The 21190-nt window shown below is 31.4% G+C and overlaps 1 protein-coding gene across 5 annotated transcripts in view; it reads right to left on the bottom strand.

Annotated features, from left to right (window-relative positions):
* Positions 1-21190, bottom strand: part of LOC143238650 (uncharacterized) — a 368402-nt gene that overhangs the window by 99514 nt on the left and 247698 nt on the right. Inside the window, exon 1 of one of the 5 annotated variants that reach the window (XM_076479063.1) lies at positions 15680-15767. The exons of the other annotated variants lie outside the window; for them this stretch is intronic. The gene's annotated coding sequence lies outside the window, so the exon portion shown is untranslated. Of the gene's footprint in view, positions 1-15679; positions 15768-21190 lie in introns of those variants that run through there. 5 annotated transcript variants of the gene reach the window in all.

The raw sequence follows: 21190 nt of genomic DNA, 5'->3' as shown, positions 1-21190 counted from the left end.
ACATGTTTGTTTATAATAGTTTTAATGATATATTACAACAGTTACTAAAGTAGTTTTACAAGTAGGTGTCAATAACGTCTTATTTCTATCTTAGTTATTACCAATATTTAGGCCAAAAAATGTAACATGTCATTTTTATATCATTTTGTTCACTTAGTATCCATATCATTAGTGAATGTCAAAGATTGTTAATAACTTAAGAAGGTTGTTCCACTATACTTTCTGCCCTCCTCCTCCTTAAAACAAAACATTTTCTATGCTAGAAAGGAAGATTGTATTACCAGTTTTTATATTATATGCGAGAATAATTAATGTTGAGAAAATAAACCATTATGTTTTGTTTCACGTGCTACGCTTTCAAAAAACAAACTATTAAACGTACTTCACATGTTTTATTTAAAAAATGTGTCTAAATAAAGAATTGAAGGCCGAAAAACGTGCCTAGTTATTTTGCAGGTTAAAACATCTTATAAAAACAAATAACCTAAAGAGCTGAATAATTTCACTGAATAATGAGTGTATCTATTTTTAAACATAGTGCAATTATTAAAGCTTCAAGCAGCCTACTGCCAGCATATTATCATAAGAGCCTACTTTAAGAACATCTTTGTTATTAGCAGCTGTATAAAAGAACACACAGAGGAACGAACCAACGTATAATAACGTGAATAATCTACTTTGTTCCCATTAAGCAGCATGAACTCTAAAATATTGATCTCTCCAACTGATACTTTATACACAGTACGATGTACATCTCTAAGAATATATAAATATAATATTGACTGGTATATACAACTCCTGTCTGCAGACATTAGGGCGCCACTTGAATAGAAATATCATGGTAATATACAACAACATGTTCTTGGTTCAGACACTTATATGATAAATATTGATGTTTGATTATTGTGGTTTTGTTTTCGGTATATCTCAATCCCATCTCCAAATTGGTTTAGTTATGACTAGAAAAAACCCATTTATAAAGTTAGGCCTTGTCTTCCACGAGAGGTAGTTATAGTATTACCTATGTTTTGTGGAAACACTGTCATTTTAAATAATACAATCTACAGCATCTTCTTTCTTTGATCTATTCGTGGTTGGTAAACTAGATTAAATGTTATCATAACAAAATACGCTACACGATATAGTGACATTTACATTGTATCTGTATTCTGTTCAGTAAGGGACTGCATTATAAAAATATAATTGGAGAATAAACAAACAAGATAGTTAAATAACAACTATACTGAATATTAAAAAATATTGTGATTAGTGTGTAATGTATGGAGGGCTCTTGATGCTAGAACTTGAATTTCGATACTCATAGTGGACACAATATTGGTGGCACTGTGCCGTTTTCGTGTTTAACAATAAACAAATTCCTGAAATTTAATAGCTGTTTTCTTACTTAGTTTCATATACTTCTGAAGATTGGCCCAACTGTTATTCAACCTAGTTTTATTTATTTACATGCATATATATATTAGAAAAAATATTAATTCAAGAAACTCATTACATGAAAGCTTTCGGAAAATAAACCTTTCTTCTTCAGGTATTAGAGAATATCTCTTCTAAAAGTTCTCAGGTTTATCGACCTGTGATTTATGAATTGTTTTGACATTACGTTTTTTGTAGGTATCGTTAAATAGTATATAAAAAACTATCATTTTATATTTCCCCGGCAGTAAGAGCAAAGTAGCATGGATCATATAGAATTATGTTCTTGTTAAAGTTAGTTTTAATTTCCAATCGATCTGTCTAAATGTATATCAGTATCTGTTGCAACTTTCAAAATCTGTTAAACGACTGATTTAATAAAACAATTCACTGAATACTAGTAAAGAAAAACTTCGAAAAGCGTAGTTCGTGAAAAAACAACAACTTAATTAAGTACAAACTTCAACTGTGGTTGTGGCTAAATTCTGTTTACGTAAAGTGTTTAAATACATGTGCTATAGTAGTTACGTGTAGTAGCTAAAGATGTAAACCTCTGACCGTCTTCCTTTACGATAAAAACAGAAAGGTATTATTGTGTTTGTTCACCTCATTATGTAAGTACATATTTTTTAGCACTAAAGGAAAATTTTAAAATTATTTTAGGTGATCATGAATTGAGTAGCACCGATAAATCTTTTTTATGTCTATATTTTTCAAAATTATATATGTTGCGTCTATTAAAAATCATTTTTACGCAAGCGCACCTTTTATCCGCACAAGTGGGTAAAAAATGGCGTAATATTTCACCATAACCATATTTAATATCTATTATAAAATATTTGTCGTGTAATGATAAATAACCCGTAAAAGCTATGAAGGAGAACCATGTAGTTTTCTAATATTCAATATTCCTAAATATAATAACAGCAACAAATCATCGACTTCAGATACCAAGAATGTCTAATATTCAGTTTGAATGTTTAATTAGTTTAGATAACTTTGGAACTTCGGTAACACCGAGAGAAACATAACATTAGCTGGTTTGATCTATTAATTCATGTATTTACACAAATTAAAACAGAAACATGTTTCTTACAAACTTATCGTATTGAAATAAACCAAGTTTATTTAGAGGTCTTTAATAATAACGAATGATCAGATTCGTAGTTTTATTCGCCACCTCGTATTATAACTTCCATATTGAAACAAAAACTATAAATCCAGTTACCTTTCTTTTACAGAAATATCCTTGAAACTATCTATCTACAAATCTGGAATATTTTAGGTCCACACCTACATCTACATCGCGTTTTTATCAGTAAACTTCCTGAAATTATTAAAATTAACTTATGCTAATATCTTAATCTGTTAAGAGGAAAAGCAGATGTACTGCTACATGTTAATTATTCAATAATTTTCTCGGTTTTGTTTGTCTGTGTTTGAGCTCAAAGTTACAGAACAGGTTACCTTTGCTGTGTCTACCACATTTATCAAAATCTTTGGTACAGTTCAAAAGCCTTCAACCTTACTGCTGATCCACTGCGTGTGTGGATTTTATCACCACATGACTGACTGACATTTAATTTACATTTTCCACATTATTTATGTTAAGAAACGTTATATACACTCAATTTAGAATTCATTTCGACTCACACTTTTGGTTTTGACTAAAGTTAGAGAAGATCAGCCTTTCTCAATAGCCCTGAGCTAGACCGATAGAAAATGTTATGCCCTATGTTAATCAGTAATGTGAATGTATGGTTTTTTTATTGCTGGAGTCTATCTAATTCAAACAAAATATCAACAGCTGAAAACTCTCAAAGCAACTACTAACAACTAAAAATGAAAATAAATATTGAGTATGTGTAATAAGCATGCATATCAGACTATTTATACGTTAGGTTTCCAATAGTAAGTACAATACCCTTTACCTAGCTTGTCATAATTTATCACGAACTTGTGGCATATAGGAGGCTCGCGCTGACAGGCTGGGTCGAAGATTTCGATCAGAGCAATCGGGTGCTTGTAACGCTGAGTTATATCGACTAGTGGCGTGAGAAAGCAATATTGACTAGCGCTATGCTTTGCCAGGCCTAACTAACAAAAATCGCATACGGTACATCTTGCAGAAAAAGCCTACTTCATAAAGAGTTTCATTATAAGTGCATTTGAAACCGCTATATAATACTTAATCATAATATTATAATATGCTTATTTGAAAATATAATATGTGACAAAATGTGTACAGTTTAATGTTTAAATAATATCAAATGTACAGCACTCCTTAACTGTAACGTAGTTAATAAATAAGTAGTACTAATAAAATGTTTTGTATCACATTTGTACACGTTACAGTTCTGTTAATTAAATTATGTTTTACATTTCGTAAAATGTCACTGACCTGGTAAAACGTGTTTTCTTCTAAAACGAAAACTAAAACACGTACCTAAATGAAATTGACTGTTTACCTGTATTGAAATAATTAAATCACATATATTATATCTGATTACAGGAGGTAAAACAATACTTAAAGACATTTTCTCCCTGACTTTACTTCTTGCCAGTATCGCATTTAAGACCTTTTAAGCCCATATGAGCATTTTGTTTCGCTTACAGCTTGTAACGTTTTACTTTGAGTAATAAATGTTATTTTTAGTCACTTTGAGCTCTCTGCTTGATTAAAACAATTAAAGTTGTTCAGTAATAGACTTTTACAATATTTCAAGCAGTTTGTTTATAGTTCAGCGAAGGAAACCTCAAGAATGTTGTTAACATCTCTCAACAGAAAATGTGTTCAACATCTTTGGCAACATCAGTACATACCTTACTTACAACAACAAAACATTCAACTAAGAAAGACAATTAAATTATTTGCTATAAAAATTTGCAAATGCAGTTAGAAACATTCTTCAGATTTCATAACAAAATACCCCACTACTTTAAAGCGAATTAACAAACACTAGATTTTAATTATTCTAATGTAATTATGTTTCTATATACATAGTGTCAAATACAAATTTAAATATATAAGTGTCCCCAGTAGTTTTTTTTTCTTTTAGCAAAGTTATATCAGGTTATCTGGTGAGTCCATCCCCAGATAGCTTATGGACTTAAAATGTTAAAGTTGGTGGTTCGATTTTTGCAGTGTACAGAGCATAGACAGCCATACTATACAGCTATTTGCAAAAGCAACAATAGTCCTCTCAACTTAAATAAGCAGCACCATTGAAGAGCTTGGACAAAATATTGTTGAGATACGAGCTTACATTTAAAGAATATGTTACGTGTACTTCATTTACCTGCCAACAAAAATGATTTACAAATGTGAAGTATTTATCAATTAATGTATCAGCGAAGAACGCTTTGTAAAATTATGTTAAGATATAATGTTTTAATTACACTGTAAAATCATATACAAACAATATATGTAATTTTTAGCGGTTGATTAGTATTTAGTTGCACCAAATCCCACAACTGGTACGATTATTTGACTAACATGCCAGTATTTTGCAGCTTGCACATAAACTTTACGAAAATAAAAACAAACAACTACCGGCGCTAACCCTGATCCGTGGGCAGATGAGAACTTAAAGCTATTGTAAATCAGTCAAAGTCGATAAATTAGATTTATAAGTAAAAATGCTATCCATTTAAAAGTACGGTGTTTCATATGCGTAAATCTGCTATAAAGTAACGCAAATCTATATAAAAAAATCAGTGAATTTATGAACCTCGATTTTTGCAACAGTAATTGTTATCTTGACAGTAATTCCATTATCGAGGCAGAAACACAATTTGGACTACGAAGGTAATGAAGTAGGGCTAGTAATTTTATTTTAAGCAAGACGCCATTTGTAGAGTATCACTTTATTTGTATTAACCGTCTTCTAACATAATACAATAGTTATATCAACTTTTGAATTCAACAGCTACACTTGTTTTATGATAGCATAAAACTTTATTTCAGGATGAACACACCATCTCTTTTATTGTGAACAACGTCAAAAGTATCCATTTCAAACAAAATGTAGCAAAGTATATTTATTAGATGACCTCGCATTTTTTAAAGTTTTCAACTTTAACAGTTGTTTTTTTTTTACTTTCTTAAAATTTGGTGTTTAGAGTACCTTATTAAGTAGTTTAATTTAAACCTCATAACATTAGGTTAATCAGCATTTAATAAAATCACTAAGACTATTCAACAATAAGCTTTATTAAAATGGTGAATAATACCAGTGATTCATTTAAAAATATTATGTTCAGTAATTATAGGTGTGATAAATTATCCCATACGTTAGAAGTGAAGTCAGAATCTAAAGTACGCATGATATGATAACAACAACACTGTCTCAATGGCAAACGATATTTATATATATATATTCCGTAAAGTGCACTGTTAATGGCAGACAAGAATATCCAAGATGTATATAGGCTAAAGTTGAAATCTAATAACTGTAGACATTCCGAATAAATCTTCATTTTGTTTGAGAAATGCGCAAGCAGCATTAAATTTGTCTTACAAATGTTTACTTCCACACGTTTCTCATTTTAAACTGTGCTTGATAATAATGTATTTCAGGGAAAGTTTTAAGAGAAGTAGGTTACCATAGTTTATGCATTAAAGAGACATTCCAATAAAAAAATTACTATTATAATGCATTGCCGATTTTAAGATACCATTTATTTGATGACTATGTCTTGCATTTATCTTGGTGTTCTATGGAAACATATGAGCAAAATGTATAGGTCTAGTAGTGTTTGAGCTTAAATAAACCTTTGTTTGTTTAATCTAGCTCGCAAAGTAGTCAGATTAATTAAACACATATCTATTTCACGAATATGCTGTTTTCTGTTGTTAACGTTCTTGATAATGATTTTTTAAAGATTAAAACAGTTGTTAAAATATAATGCTTGTGTTATACGCGTAACAGATCAATTGATCATCATTATAAATGCTACATAAAAGACGTTTTAAACAGATGACTTTGACTATCTCGAAAAGTCTGTCGGACATTTTCCAAACACTTGACTTTAATAGTACAGATACGTATCACTTAGAAACAGAGACAACAGATAAAAAAGCCATCTTTGAAAAAACGAAGTAAGCTCAACAAGCCTATTCAAATAAATGAGAAGTATTATATTTGCTTACTTTCTAAATTCTGGTTAAATATATTTTATGAAAAATATTTAAAGTACGTTCATTATATTCACATTGTATTTGAAACACCTTAGTAATTACAATATTTCAGCAATTAAAACTTTCAGAGTGGCTTTCTATTCAACCACTCTTCTGTGGTATAGTAGTAATAAAATAAAACGCGTAGTAATATGTGAGACGTTCATTCATGAGAAAATTTCAGTCTTAAAATTGCAAACCAAAATTACAGAAGTATACTTATGGTTGTAGATTTCTTACTTCTAAAAATCTGGAAACAAATTAAATACCTTCGACGTCGTAATCTAAACACTATATATATATTTTTTCTTGCAAAAGTAAATGGATGGTAAATAGGCATAGATAAGTGTAACATTTCTGGTTGATTGTTTACTGAATTTCTTACAAAGTTGTTTGAGGACTATCTCCACAAGCAACCCTTAATTTTGAAGTGATAAACAACAGACGATATATAGTCAACATCACCCACTATCACCTCTTGGACTATTTTTCATTAAAGAATAATGAGATTGGCCATCAAATTATGAAGCCATCACGACTGAAAGGATGAACTTGTTAGGCGACGGGTTTCGGTCTTTCGACCTACATGTTGCAAGTCGATTGCTCTAACCATCCGGTCATATGACAAATACAGGAAACCTTAAAGGTGCCAATACTGAATTACTCTCGCGCGATCACTTACATGGTGCGATCGTTATGAAATTACAAATGAAACATAAATCGAAAGATAGAGCTCGCGAAGCCTTATGTTTCTTATGGTTGAAACTGTTAAAAACTTTCCACAAGAAGTGTGGATTTATTTTCACTCATAACTGGTCTTACTCAATATGAGGTTTCTGAAATAGGGAAATATGAAGTTCATTTATAATGCCTTTGGTCTTTCATAAGCCGTTATCAACAAGGTATTTTGTTCAGTATTAGAGATTATTAAATCACCCAGAAGAAAACGCATGACGTGGTAGTTTTTTTTTGTTCATAACAAACATTAGGACACATAACAATACTACTGAAATGTTTTAACATTCACTGAAAGAAGTTATTGTTAAATCTAAAAAAAACATAAATGCTGAGCCATCAGCTGTCATTTATAATGTCGCTTATTACAAGGGTTTTAATTCAGTGAATAGTTCATTTGAAAACTTTGAATGTTATCTGTTAATAAAAATACACCTTTACTTGGTTTGATAAAGGATTTTTTACGTTTATGGATAAAATAAAATGATTTCCAATTCTTAAAATCAAATGATCCTGGATTTATATCCACAAACTTTAAAAAATATATATTTCAAGAAGAAGAGCTACAATATCAGCTAGACAAAAAACAAAAACAAAAAAACGCTACTGATATTTTGTTGAATTAACGTAAATTATTGATTTTGTATTTCTAAAGGCTGCGCTACTGTCGACATATATACTTTTGTAAACGCTCCATGCACCCTCGATCCTGGTTTATAACGCAATGCAGCTGTTTCTACGCCTTGAAATTATTGACAAATCTTTTTCCTTTCTTAAGCGAATATTTTATTTTAAATTTTATACATGATTGACGTGTTTTAATGCTATATTTACTGAACAACGCTTTTTTAATTGCACGTGTTTTAGGAACTTAAGTATATAGCCATCCTTCATTTATTCGTTGTAAAATTGCATATTTTATAAGCTTATCACACAACACTGCATGTATCGATTATAATTTTAGCTGCTATCTTTTCTTACCATGCAAATCAAGTATGATACTACGTTGTTATTAGCAAAGGTACCAGAACAGAAATAACAAGTTATCACACTGGTACCAAACCGTCATATTCATAATTGCTTTATAATGTAAGTGATGTGCAATAAGAAATTCCAATTTGAAGATAGTGTGCAATACAAGGTACACATATTGTATTTCTGTATAAGCTGGTACAATAAAACAAAATGAAATCCAAACAGTCGAAATAAGTTACTTCAGTACTAATATATATGTACAAACATATACAGATATATATTTATATGTAAATAAGCTACCCAACTAGCGTTATAAGTGTAAAGATCATCTGACTAAGCTGTTCACAGTCCTTTCAAATAAAATTTTCAAAAGCTTTTTTTTTAAGCTCGAAAGTTGCTTGCTAAAAATATTAATATCGTTTATCGGTTTACATGTCATCGCTGTACTAACCATGTCAGTTTTACCTCACAGAGTGTCTAAACTCACTTGAATAGGCACAGAAGAATGAAAGTAGGAACAAAGAAAGAGAAACATGTTACAAGGAAAAGTAACGTAGTTCTTGATTTGAATTAATTTAACATTCTGCTTAATACTACTAACGAATACGTTCTAGAAATTAGATTATTTTCTTCATTATGCACTAAGGCTACATCTTGAGTAAATAATTAACTGTGAATTGATTGCATACTTAAATTAAACCTTTGTTTTTACATCTACAGTATTTTTTATCTGAAAGACAGATGCTTATGATGTTTCGTATTTGTATCACGTATTCTGAAAGTTAGTAATATTGTTAAGTGTCGTTCATTGACAGCCAAGAAATTGAAGCTAGGTTTAGGAATCTGAAGACAGACTTTTAGAGAGGGGTGTGATGTATATAAGGACAACAAACGTATAGTTATTTTGAAGCTTTATTTTTCTATATGTACTGTACTGAACGTTAAGCAAATAATATCCTATTTACATCTGTGCGTCCCATACTGTTATTTTGGTGTTTGATATTAAACACAAAGTTACACAATAGGCAGTCTGTGCTCTGCACACCACGGGTATCGAAACTTGGTTTTTAACGGTATAAGTCTGCAAACTTAAATATTGGGATCACACGTCTGAAACTAAAGTGTGCTATATTGGTGTCAAGAAATCATAAAACACATCGTTAATATTGGAATGAGTTAAAAGATTTCTGGAATTTTAAAAATGACTTTCTTTAAAAAAAGGATGAAGTTGTGAGTGAAAATATCGTTCATTAGTTTCTAATGAAACTATATACAACGTATAGATGATGTAGTTTATTATATATTCTTACAGTTAGGACACCCCATGAAAGCCGATTTATTTTTGTAACATTTTGGATATATAGATATTTAATCTCAATTTCAACAATACTGAGAGATTATAGGAATGTAACTAAACAATTAAAACTGAAGAAAAGACTTTTCAAGATCTTCTGTAAATGTAATGCAACAAAAAATGTATATTCTAACTGAGGAAAACGTTAGGACAAGCTACCCCCTAATAGCTAGTTTTACTCCTTTTGGCTGAAGTAACTGCAGTGAGACGCTTCTTGTAGCCATCTCCAGTCTCTGACATCGGTCTGAAGAAAGTTTGCCCTACTCCTCAATGGAGAATTCTTTCAGCTGTGAGATGTTCGAGGGGTTTCTTGCATGTACAGCCCGTTTCAAGTCATCCCACAGCATCTCAATGGGATTAAGATCTGGGCTTTGATTCGGCCATTCCAAGACTCTCCATTTCTTAGTTTTCAGCCAGTCCTTGGTGGATTTACTGGTATGTTTTGGGTCATTGTCTTGTTGCAGGGTCCAGTTCCGCTTCAGCTTTAATTTTCGTACAGATGGTCTCACATGATCCTCAAGCACCCTCTAATACACAGTAGAATTCATGGTGGATTCTATGATTGTGAGCTGTTCAGGTCCTGCTGCAGCAAAGCAGCCCCAAACCATGACACTTCCACCTCCATGCTTCACAGTTAGTATGAAGTTCTTTTCCTGGAATGCTATATTTGGTTTACGTCAAACATGTCCTCAGTTCTGGTGTCAAAATAATTTAATTTTGGATTCACCTGTCCAAAGAACATTGTTCCAGAAGTTCTGGTCTTTGTCTACATTCTCTCTGGCAAACTTAAGTCTGGCTTTGATGTTTCTCTTAGAGAGCAAATATTTCCTTCTTGCACACCTGCCATGCAAGTTAAACTTGTGCAGTCTCTTTCTGATTGTAGAGGCATGCACTTTCACATCAGTAGTAGCCAGAGCCTGCTGTAGGTCCCGTGATGACATGTTAGGATTTCGAGAGACCTCTTTTAGTATCTTGTGGTCTGTTCTCGGGGTGAACTTGCTTGGACGACAAGACTTGGGCTTGTTGGCAGTTGTTCTGAACGCCCTCCACTTGTTGACTATTTTCCGGACAGTGGAATGGCTGATTTCAAAATATTTTGGAATCTATTTAAATCCCTTACCAGACTCATGAGCTGCTACAATTTTCTTTCTGAAGGCCTCAGACAGCTTTTTTAATCTCACCATGGTGCTCACTCTCACTTCAACAGTCAGGGGTACACCAAACTAAATGTCTGAGGTTTAAATAGGGCAAGCCTCATTCAAAATGCTGAGTAACGATCTTCTAATCATGTGCACCTGGTGTGATACACCTGTGTGTGAGTTGAGCCATTTTAAGTGGGAATAAATGTGGGGATGTCCTAACTTTTTCCTCAGTTAGAATATGTATTTTTGTAGAATTACATTTACAGAAGATCTTGAAAAGTCTTTTCTTCAGTTTTAATTGTTTGGTTATATTTCTATAATCTCTCAGTATTGTTAAAATTGAGATTAAATATCTATATATCCAAGAATGTTACAAAAATACACAGGCTTTCATGGGGTGTCCTAACTTTTTCACATGATTGAATTTATTACAATAAAATCGTTGGTATTTCTTTCTCGCTAAACTGGATAGTTACTTTAGTTTAAAGCCAATGAATTTGAAATGCTTATATTTCCAACATATTTTCGATAACAGCACCTTCATCTGAGATGTATTGGGATTTATATAAAACTACACTCTCTCTTGTCCCTGAACTCATCCAACACGTTTCTCCTTTTCTTCAAAGTGTAATTCGTTCTTTATACAAACGCTTGACTTAAAATATTATTTAGCGTTTTTCATCAACCAATTTCTACAATATTTCATAATGAAAACTGTATTTTTAGGTACATAACATTGCTGGTATACTTGCCTACTTTTAACTGTATTTACGACAAACGTAGATTTCTTGATCTCATCATTACTATCCTGAATTTATTTGTTTTTTAAATTTCTATGCAATGTTTAAAACATGTTATGTAGCATATTGCCTTAAGTACAGATTACTATAAGTATGAGTTATTTGAGTTTGCGATAGTCTGTTTTACGTTGATAATAGACATTGAAGGTGTAAAGTCAAATTAGAGTGGTTATTAAAGAGAAGGTTTAGGTTAAGCTAAGGTATTCCAGAAAAAAACAACACATAAAATAGCAAGTTTTAACAAGAGTGTTTTACAAGTTTGTTTAGAAATACATCATAAGTAAATAAGTACAAATTTGTTTAGAAATACACCATAAGTAAATAAGTACAAATTTGTTTAGAAATACACCATAAGTAAATAAAAACAAACATCGTTAGGATCTGCTAATCAGTACTGAAATGTTATATTTTTAAATTTAAAGATTAGTATTTTGAGCCAGATAGGTTTTGTATTATAAAGGGACACGACAACAAATTTGTTTTTACACCTTAAGTAACTAAAATGGATACAAATATCTTAATTCAATGTATGTTAAACTAGTACTCCGCGAGAACAGCCGTAAGTCTTCGGGTTTACAACACCAAAATCGGTGGACAGAGCAGATAGCACAATCTGGCTTTGTTATAAGAAAGAACATGCACACACGTGCTGAACTAATTTTGATAAATATATGAACTACAGCTTTAAAGTTAATAGTAGTTGTGCTTGAGATTGTTTTGTGATTAAGGCCAATAAACTACGTGATTTAATGGTGAAGAAATAATAGAAAAGCGTTCAGACTGGCGGTTTCTTCGTTTTATTGAATATCGTAAAAAGTTAGCTGATTGCAATTTATGTTAGCTTTCTCTAACTTAGAAGTGTCATTGCACTTATTGAATATTACCCACTACAATGGTAAACGTTTTATGAACGAACAGTGGGGTTGATCTTGACATTATAACGCTTTCACGGTTGAAAAGTAGAGCATGTTCTGCAAGAGGTTTTGGAGTCAAATGTGGTTGCCACTACATCAAGCCATAAAACATTGTTGGTTTGTTTATTTTCTTTGATTAGTTTGATTGCCTTGATTGATTGCAATGCTTTTCTCCTAGTTCCTTAGTGGCAAGTCTCTAAGATTATAACAATAAAAAAATCGTGTTTCGATATCCATGTTGGGCATAGCACAGACTTCCCATTGTGTAGCCTCGCATTTAGCAACAAACAAACCATTAAAGTAATAAGTGTCTAGCACCGTTTTACTTGCAACAATAGTCTTTTGCCACAAAGAATTCATGATATAAATTTCTTGCAGCATAACATTTCAATTGTTTTGAAGCTTCACCTTATAGCCTTTTGTATTATTTCGAATAGCGATACATTGTTACGATTTTTATTAACTCATTTTTGTGGCTATTGTCAACTGTACATACCTATATATATATATATATGTTTACCTGATATTTGGATTCCTTCCGTAAGTTAAAAAATGATTTGAAATATATTACTATGTACACTCTTGATCCCATAAATTATAGACAAAAAATAAATATTTTAGAAGAAGAATCTTGAAAATAGCCCCCCCAAATAGAAGTTAAATACTTGCTTGGGGTGTCTCGACCAAAACTTGAAATTTAAAATTGGTATTAAGATTCAAGAAGAACCACAAATTTACACAATTTCTGTAAGATTTACAAAAAAACGTGTTTCTATTCATTGGATATAAGGTATCTAAAATGTTTACTTGTTAGTGTTTCTCTCTAATTTCTGCAAATAATAAATTAGTTCACTTAATAATTTTTAACTAACAGTCAGCATGGTCAGGCGGTTAAGACACTCGACTCTTAATCCTGCGGGTCACGGGTTCAAATCCCCGTCACACCAAACGTGGTCGCCCTTTCAGCCATGAGGGCGTTATAATGTGCGGTCAATCCAACTATTCGTTGTCAAGAGAGTAGCCCAAGAGTTGGCGGTGGGCGGTGATGACTAGTTGTCTTTCCTCTAGCCTAACCATACTAAATCAGGGATGGCTAATGCAGATAGCTCTCCCAAAGCTTTCACGAAATTCAAAAACAAAAAAATTTTCACTAAATCTTTACGTCGGCTACAAATTTAGATGCCTCTTGCGACAAGAAAACTTTACTGTTCAAAACTTTGATGGCTGATTTTGTGTAAATCATGTGAAATAACATGCGAGCTATTGGACTGTCTTTCTTCACAACAATGATATATGTAAAATCCGAAGAATTGACTTAAGGTCTAAACAAGCTTCAACTTTCGTAACTATAAAACGATCTTTATAATGCATCTTCAGAATGATAAAAGAAAGAACAAAATTTGTTCAGTCACGCAAAAATATACTTTTTTTTCTTTTGCTTTTAAGCCAAGACTGTTGAAGAGTTTTGCATTTGAATGGAATCGATGTGAAATTTGCTTATTTATAACACGCAAACGTAACAACAAAGATATATTCAAAAGAACTATACAGCCTTCTCGTTCAAAATGCGTTTCCTCATAAAACTTTTACAGTATGTTATCCGGACATTGAACAAAAGAGTAGAAATTTGTGATTCAAGTATTTTACCAACTATACGTTTCATGCCATTTGTGCTGACCTTATTATACATTGGAAATGCTATGTTTGATGTGTACCATCTTTACTATTTCCGCTGAAAAAATAGAATTTAAACACACACAGAAGCAAAAAGGATCAAAACAAATCCTGAGAATTTTAGACGATTGAAATATATTAAATACATATATGTTTTGTGGATATAAGAAACACAGTTTGAAATTCGATTTTCCAAAGCACATTGTTTTTGAATTTCGCACAAGCCACAAGAGAGCTATCTGAGCTGGCCGTCCCTAATTTAGCAGTGTAAGACTAGAGGGAAGGCAGCTAGTCATCAACACCCTCATTCAACGTTTAGGCTACTCTTTTACGAACGAATAGAGGGATTGAACGTCACTTTTAAACGACTCCATGGCTGAAAAGGTGATTCGAGCCCACGATCCTCAGGCTGTGAGTCGAGGGCCTCTAACCACCTGACCATACAGGGCAAAGTACATTGTTAGCTTAGTTATGTTTGTTTATCAACCTTTTTCAAGTTAGTAAAAATAATAGCTTTATTTTACTATTATGATTCAGGCCTTTTTAATCACATAAAATATAAATAAAAATAGACCTTCAGAACAGTCTTCAAACTACTCTTTTTGCATTTATCACATTAAACATTAAGCAGTGAGTTATGCTATTCACACTTCTGTATTTGAACCTAAAGTGCGCTACAGTGATGCATAGAGATCATAAAAATACATTAAAAATGTAGTGAGTTACGAATTTTTAGGATTTTTATAAACGAGATTTTTTACAAATTGACTTTTTAGTGGAAACATTGTCCTGTAGTTGTCATAGGAACTAGTTTGATATTAGTTTGGGAAATGTTTTGAAAATGCCCCAAAAATAGAGGTCAAAAAGTTCCTTGAGATGGCACAACCAAAAATGTTATAAGTTAAAACTGGCATTAACATTTCAGGAGTCGTTGAGAAAAAATAATGTATATTACATTTGGAAATTTTCAAACTGGAACCCTGATATTGAAAGATATTAAAAAGGGCATAAACTATCTCTGGGATAAAAACATAGCAATAAAATTAGGTACATTATACATTATAAATGATAGTGTTGTGTAAATAACGATAAAGAAATAGAATAGTATACTTTGTATAAGCATATAGTATATTTATAATTTATAGCATATACATATATAATATACAAAACACACAGATGCTAGGTATTTGTCTCAAATATTGTTTAATTTAATTTAAAGAAAATTTGGAAAACACGTAATACACTAACATGTGTGCATAATCGTCATATTATGGGTATTTCACAAAAGTGTTAATACTGACGTTCAAAGTATGCACAGAATTAAATAATATACTTTGTATCTTGTTTAAGGGCATAAAAAACACTGGATGCTTTAAGTAATTAGACAAACGTTTTGAGTTGTTCTCAAAAGTTAATCCGAAATTAACTGTTTATACGTAATGACTTTAATGAAACATAAAATATTTACTTACGATGCATTTTACAACTTAATGATGAACGTGTACCGAAAAAAATTAGTTTCTGTAGGGCATTGGACGTTTTTTAGATTCCTTTACAATCCAACATAATGTTTCTCGATCGTCTCTTAACGATGTACAGGGGCTGTGATTTCTAGATTAAAATTGAAAAATATCCAACACTATATTTAGTTCTAGAGAAGTAGTACATCAGTTTGAATCAGTATTTACTGTATGTGTAAAATATTTGTTCTGTCGTCCATACAAGATAAATTTTGCATGTTAGATCTCTGAATGAATAAAGCAATGTACTAAATAAAATCATATACTAGAAAATTTATCGTACTGATAATGTTAATTTACAAGGATAACAACAAGGTTTAGAATAAAGTCTCCAACTTATTTTACTTTCTAGTTGATTTGTTTAATATCGTCATAAAACTAAATGTAGGTCAGTCGTACAAAGTGTAGATTGAGCTCAGGGTTAATCAGGTTTATTACCTTAAGAAACAGTAAAATATGTGAATTACATTGGAAAGGATGTAAGGAACAAGAGTTGAAGTCTGTCATTATTGCATTGATTTCTTCTTAGATATATTATTTATGATACAGCATAGGAAATCCCGTACTTTAATTTTTCGTCTTGAGATTACGCAAAACATTTTTATCTAGATTCATACCCTTATATTTTATAATACAATACATTTGCAAAATAAAAACACACTGAGGCTAATAATCGTCTCATTTACTTAACACAGGTGCTTGTGTTTACGTAAACATTAAACATTCAAACAGTTTTCACCACAAAAACATCTTTCTTAAAATATCTTCAGTGTTCATAGTAGCTCTTTTTTAATGTAAAAGTTACAATGTACGTTGAGCGTGTAAGCCCTCATCCATGCACTGTTTTGGTCGTTTGGAATTCTCAAATGAGAACGAAACTGGAAATGGTATATCAGACAAAGATGTACTAGAATAAAAACAAGACAAAAGATTTACTGAACTGCCAAATAAACTTTGGTACTAATTGTACTAATTAAATAAACCTCATGATTCTTCCTTGCTAATTTTTAAATTACTTGTACTAGAGAAAAATAGAATAAAATATAGACACAGTATTCAGTTTAAAAATAACTAGTAAATAGAATGACATCCCTTGTCTAACAATATCACATGAATGAGTGGTAGTATTCTGTTTGAGAGAATTTCCTGTATGTGGTTAATATAAGTAATTCAAATCTTTTCCATATTGCACAGAACATAATTTAAACAAAAGAAGTGATAATACGTAAAAAATCTTCACCGTTTTTTTTACATTATTTTGTTTAAGTTATTCTGAAGGTTATGTTTCAGATATAACCTTGAAACAATTGTAAATCATAATTGGGGTCGCCCGATACAATGTATTTTTTTAGAATCTTAACAAATCTCACAAATGTACTAATAATAGCTTTCGATCGCAGCTAAGCTATTTATTTAGAGTAAAACTAAAAATCAACCTGATAATGAGTATACCTCATTAAGTATACTTCTCTTATGTTCATATTTACAAAAATAAGGGTGCACTGGTTCATCACTTAACCTTCTCCGTTGAGACAGTGGTATATCTATGGATTTACAACGCTAACATCAGGGGCCTCCATTCCCCTCGCCTGACTCAACAGATAGTCAGATGTGGCTTTGCTATAAGAAAACATACTGACTTAGCAGTTAGGTATTCTTGTTGTAAACGATACTTTTGTCTGTAAGCTCAATAATGTCTTACAAAGATTAGGCCAGCTAAACTAAGATTGTAAAATAAGCTCTGTAATAAAAATGTAGTAAAAAAATCAAGAATAATAAAATTAGATATAGTAAACATTATAACCAATACTGTTACAAAAGCAATAATAAAGATATAGTATACCTTATTTATGGAACACAAATACTAGCAGTTAGCTTCAAGTACTATTGAAGATTTAATCTGTTTTAAAAAGAATTTGGAAAATTCATAATAGGTTAGAATGTCTGTATAAAATGTATTATTGTGGATATTTCACAAAAAGGGTTAATATAAATGAACAAAAATTAACTATATGAGTCAAACCTTAGCATAGCCACACTATTATTTTTCCTTCTGCATTGTTCTGTACATATGAAGGACGGTCAAACTTTTAATTATGAAGCCCTTCTTTGTTCATAATAAAACGATCAATCTTCATAAGTGTAACAAGAGTTTCATGTAAGACTTCACTGTGTTGGAAAACTAGGCAAAGCAGAAAATTCACAAATTACGAGTACATTTTACTCATCGAATTATATACTGAAACCTTTATATCATGTAACATGATATAGTTTGTCATATATCTTGTAGCTAATAGGGAAGTCACTATCCTATTATACAAGGAGAGTTAGCTTGCAATATGGTATAACAAACCCTGGTAACTCATGCTAACTTGGTGTAGATAATAAATACACGTGATAGAAGCCTTTCATTCCACTAGTAACACATTGCGCTGGAGCTTGGGTTCAGAGAATTAATGCAGGATAGGACATTAAAAAAACACACTTTAAAATAGCTATTTTGTTCAATATCTAATTTTTAGAAAAACAACATGGCAGTCAGGGAAAATAAGGTTCTGCTTTACTAATCTTTACTTTACTGCTTTACTTTAATACAGATATAAATTTCTATTTTAAATGTTGCAAACCCAAAAGTGTGGATCAGATTTTATATGATTTCCGATCGTCATAAAATTTAAAATAAACAAAGAATAAATACACAGAAAATTTGCATGATTAGACATTTTATAAGTTTTTCATTCTATGCAATACAAACATATTAAAATGCGTGAATTTGCACATTCTCAATCAGCTTATTGTATAGTATGTTGAAGATTAGGAGCTTTTATTTCAGTAGGGTCACTGAGCTTTGGAATTTTCTTTAAATTATTGTAATTACCGGACAGTATGTAAGTGACTGTACTTTAAAACAAAACCGTGTTTAAAAAATTAACTGACACAGCGCTCCTAGTGATTCGGCAATAAGTATGAGGGCCCATCTACAACGCTTACAGCCGGATTTCACGTATCGATACCCATTATGAAACTTTGTGCTAAACATTAAACAAACAACCGGCACTAATGCATATTTTTTTTTTATATTTTTGGATTAATAGCAAAGGGCGTCATTCTTTTTCAGGAATGTTTATACATTTATAAAGTCTGGTCCGGCCATAGGTTTTACAATACAAAAAAAACAACAACAAAATGTTTATCCTTTATGGATAAGGAATATAACTAAATAAAGAGCAGTAACATATTTTTGAGCACACTATAAAGAAAATGATTTGATTAGACGTTTACAGAGAAAAATTATCTGTTGATTGCCTAAATTGAATAAAAGATATGTTTATCTTTAAGCCTATCGATTATATACGACTCATTTCATCGTTTCTAGGGTTTATGTAGTTCCTGTGCGCCTACTGCATGTCTGTATGGACAATAAACCACAACATGACAGTCTACTTCAATAAAACCATGCTACAACCTTTTTATTGTATCTTAAGACAATCTAACTGAGATTTAAAATTTCAAATAATATTTTTTCTACATCACCAAAATTAGAAGTTAGAAAGAAGAAGTGCTGAAAGATCCACTGGTTTAGAAGTATATTTTGATGCATTTTGTTAATAACCATAGCTGAAGATAACAAAATAATTACCGATTTTTCTTAAACTGTTTTGTTTTTACTCGTAGGGTTTACATATTACATTGTATTTAGTAATCTTTATTTTTGCCTGTTGCAACACGAAGTGTAAACATCTAATTGATTAACTCACTCATTTTCTATTTAAAATAAGTAAATCAATAGTTACTAATACTAACTGCAATATTTATAGTGTTTTGCTTAACTATTTAGTTATTATAGGCAGTGTAATGAATAAGAACATAGAGCCTTAAGTATATTGACACCTAAATAGTTGATAAAACGTGTTTAAAACCCGATAGAACCAATGGGTCTTGTCATTAATTATAAAGCTAAAAGAAGACCAAGACTAGAGTTCTAGTTTTCTTTTAATGGTGAACTGCAGCTTATGTGGCGTTTAAGCTATTTTTTTACCTATCATATCTATACACGTATTGATATTTTAAGAATAACTGCTACCTAGCATGGCCACGTGGTTAAGGTACTCGACTTGTAATCCGAGGGTTTGAATTCCCGTTACATCAACATTACTCGCCCTTTCTGCCATGGGGGCATTATAATGTCAGTCAATCCCACTATTCGTTGGTAAAATAATAGCCCAAGAGTTGGAGGTGGGTGATGATGATTAGCTGCCTTTCCTCTAGTCTTACACTGCTAAATTAGGGATGGCTAGCGCAGATAGCCCTGGTGTAGCTTTACGCGAAATGCAAACCAAACGAAACTTATTTACTAATTATTATTATAAAGACGTTTAATATTTGATACGTATGGAAGTCTAATCGCATAATGGTAATTATTATTATTTACATTGTATATTGTCATTTAGTGATGATGATATAAAAATGTGTGGTACGTATAGCCTTGTGGATACAATACTTTATGACTAGAAGCTTTTTACATTAAAGCTAATATAAACTGCTTATTATTTTAGTAATTTTCAACATTACAAGATACGTGTATTTCCTGTTACTAAAGTCAATGATCGACTTTGTGGTACTGGAGGTTCAACTTGAATTCATGTTATCAGTACGTAATAGATACTTAGATTGTCAGTTGTTTATACAGTATGGGTATCTTTTGAAGAAACCATATTACTACCACTTTATCACTTTTTTACCTACATCATTGATTCTTCACAGAATTAATTTCTCTTCTTTGTTGTGAAAAATACAAACTAATCACGACTATGTACGTTTCCATCTGTACGTAAGCCATATTCCAGTAAATAAACGTTGAAAGACAACGCTTTTAAGATTGATATATGTCCCTCAGTTTTAGGTGATGGATGAATTAATGACCTTTTCTCTTATACCGTACACAATTTATATTCATTCATAAAGTGAAAATATGTCTCTTTTCTTTGCCTGACCGCAGAGACTTCCAGTGTGTTTTTCCACATTATTTGTAAAAACACATAAAGAACTTTATAATAAATTTGTTACTCTGTCCCACTGATACCTAAAACATTTTAAGATTACATACTTTGAATTTTAGTTTTGCTCTTATATATTATATGTCATTAACTCTCTTTTTCGTATTATTTATAGTTTTATTTTCTGTAACTTCAAAACCAGTTAATGGTGAACATAATCCTGAATTTCAGGCAGGATTAGAGTAAATTAATCGATGAGACCTTATAATTGTCTGTTAGCTATATGTTCAAGTGTCAACTATACCAAGCGTGGGTCACGCGTGTACTCGATTCGATTGTATTACTCATTAGAATTTCTACCAGATAAACCTCAAGTTGAAATTCATTGAGGTAGATTCTTAATCATGAAAAACCCACTTGAAATAAAAATGTATCTCAGAACGACTGGTATGAGTGTTAATACTTT

The sequence above is a fragment of the Tachypleus tridentatus genome, chromosome 13 (assembly GCF_004210375.1).
Source record: "Tachypleus tridentatus isolate NWPU-2018 chromosome 13, ASM421037v1, whole genome shotgun sequence".
Taxonomy (NCBI): domain Eukaryota; kingdom Metazoa; phylum Arthropoda; class Merostomata; order Xiphosura; family Limulidae; genus Tachypleus; species Tachypleus tridentatus.
The sequence above is the reverse complement of the archived record's forward strand: the minus strand, read 5'-3'. Positions and strand labels throughout refer to the sequence as shown.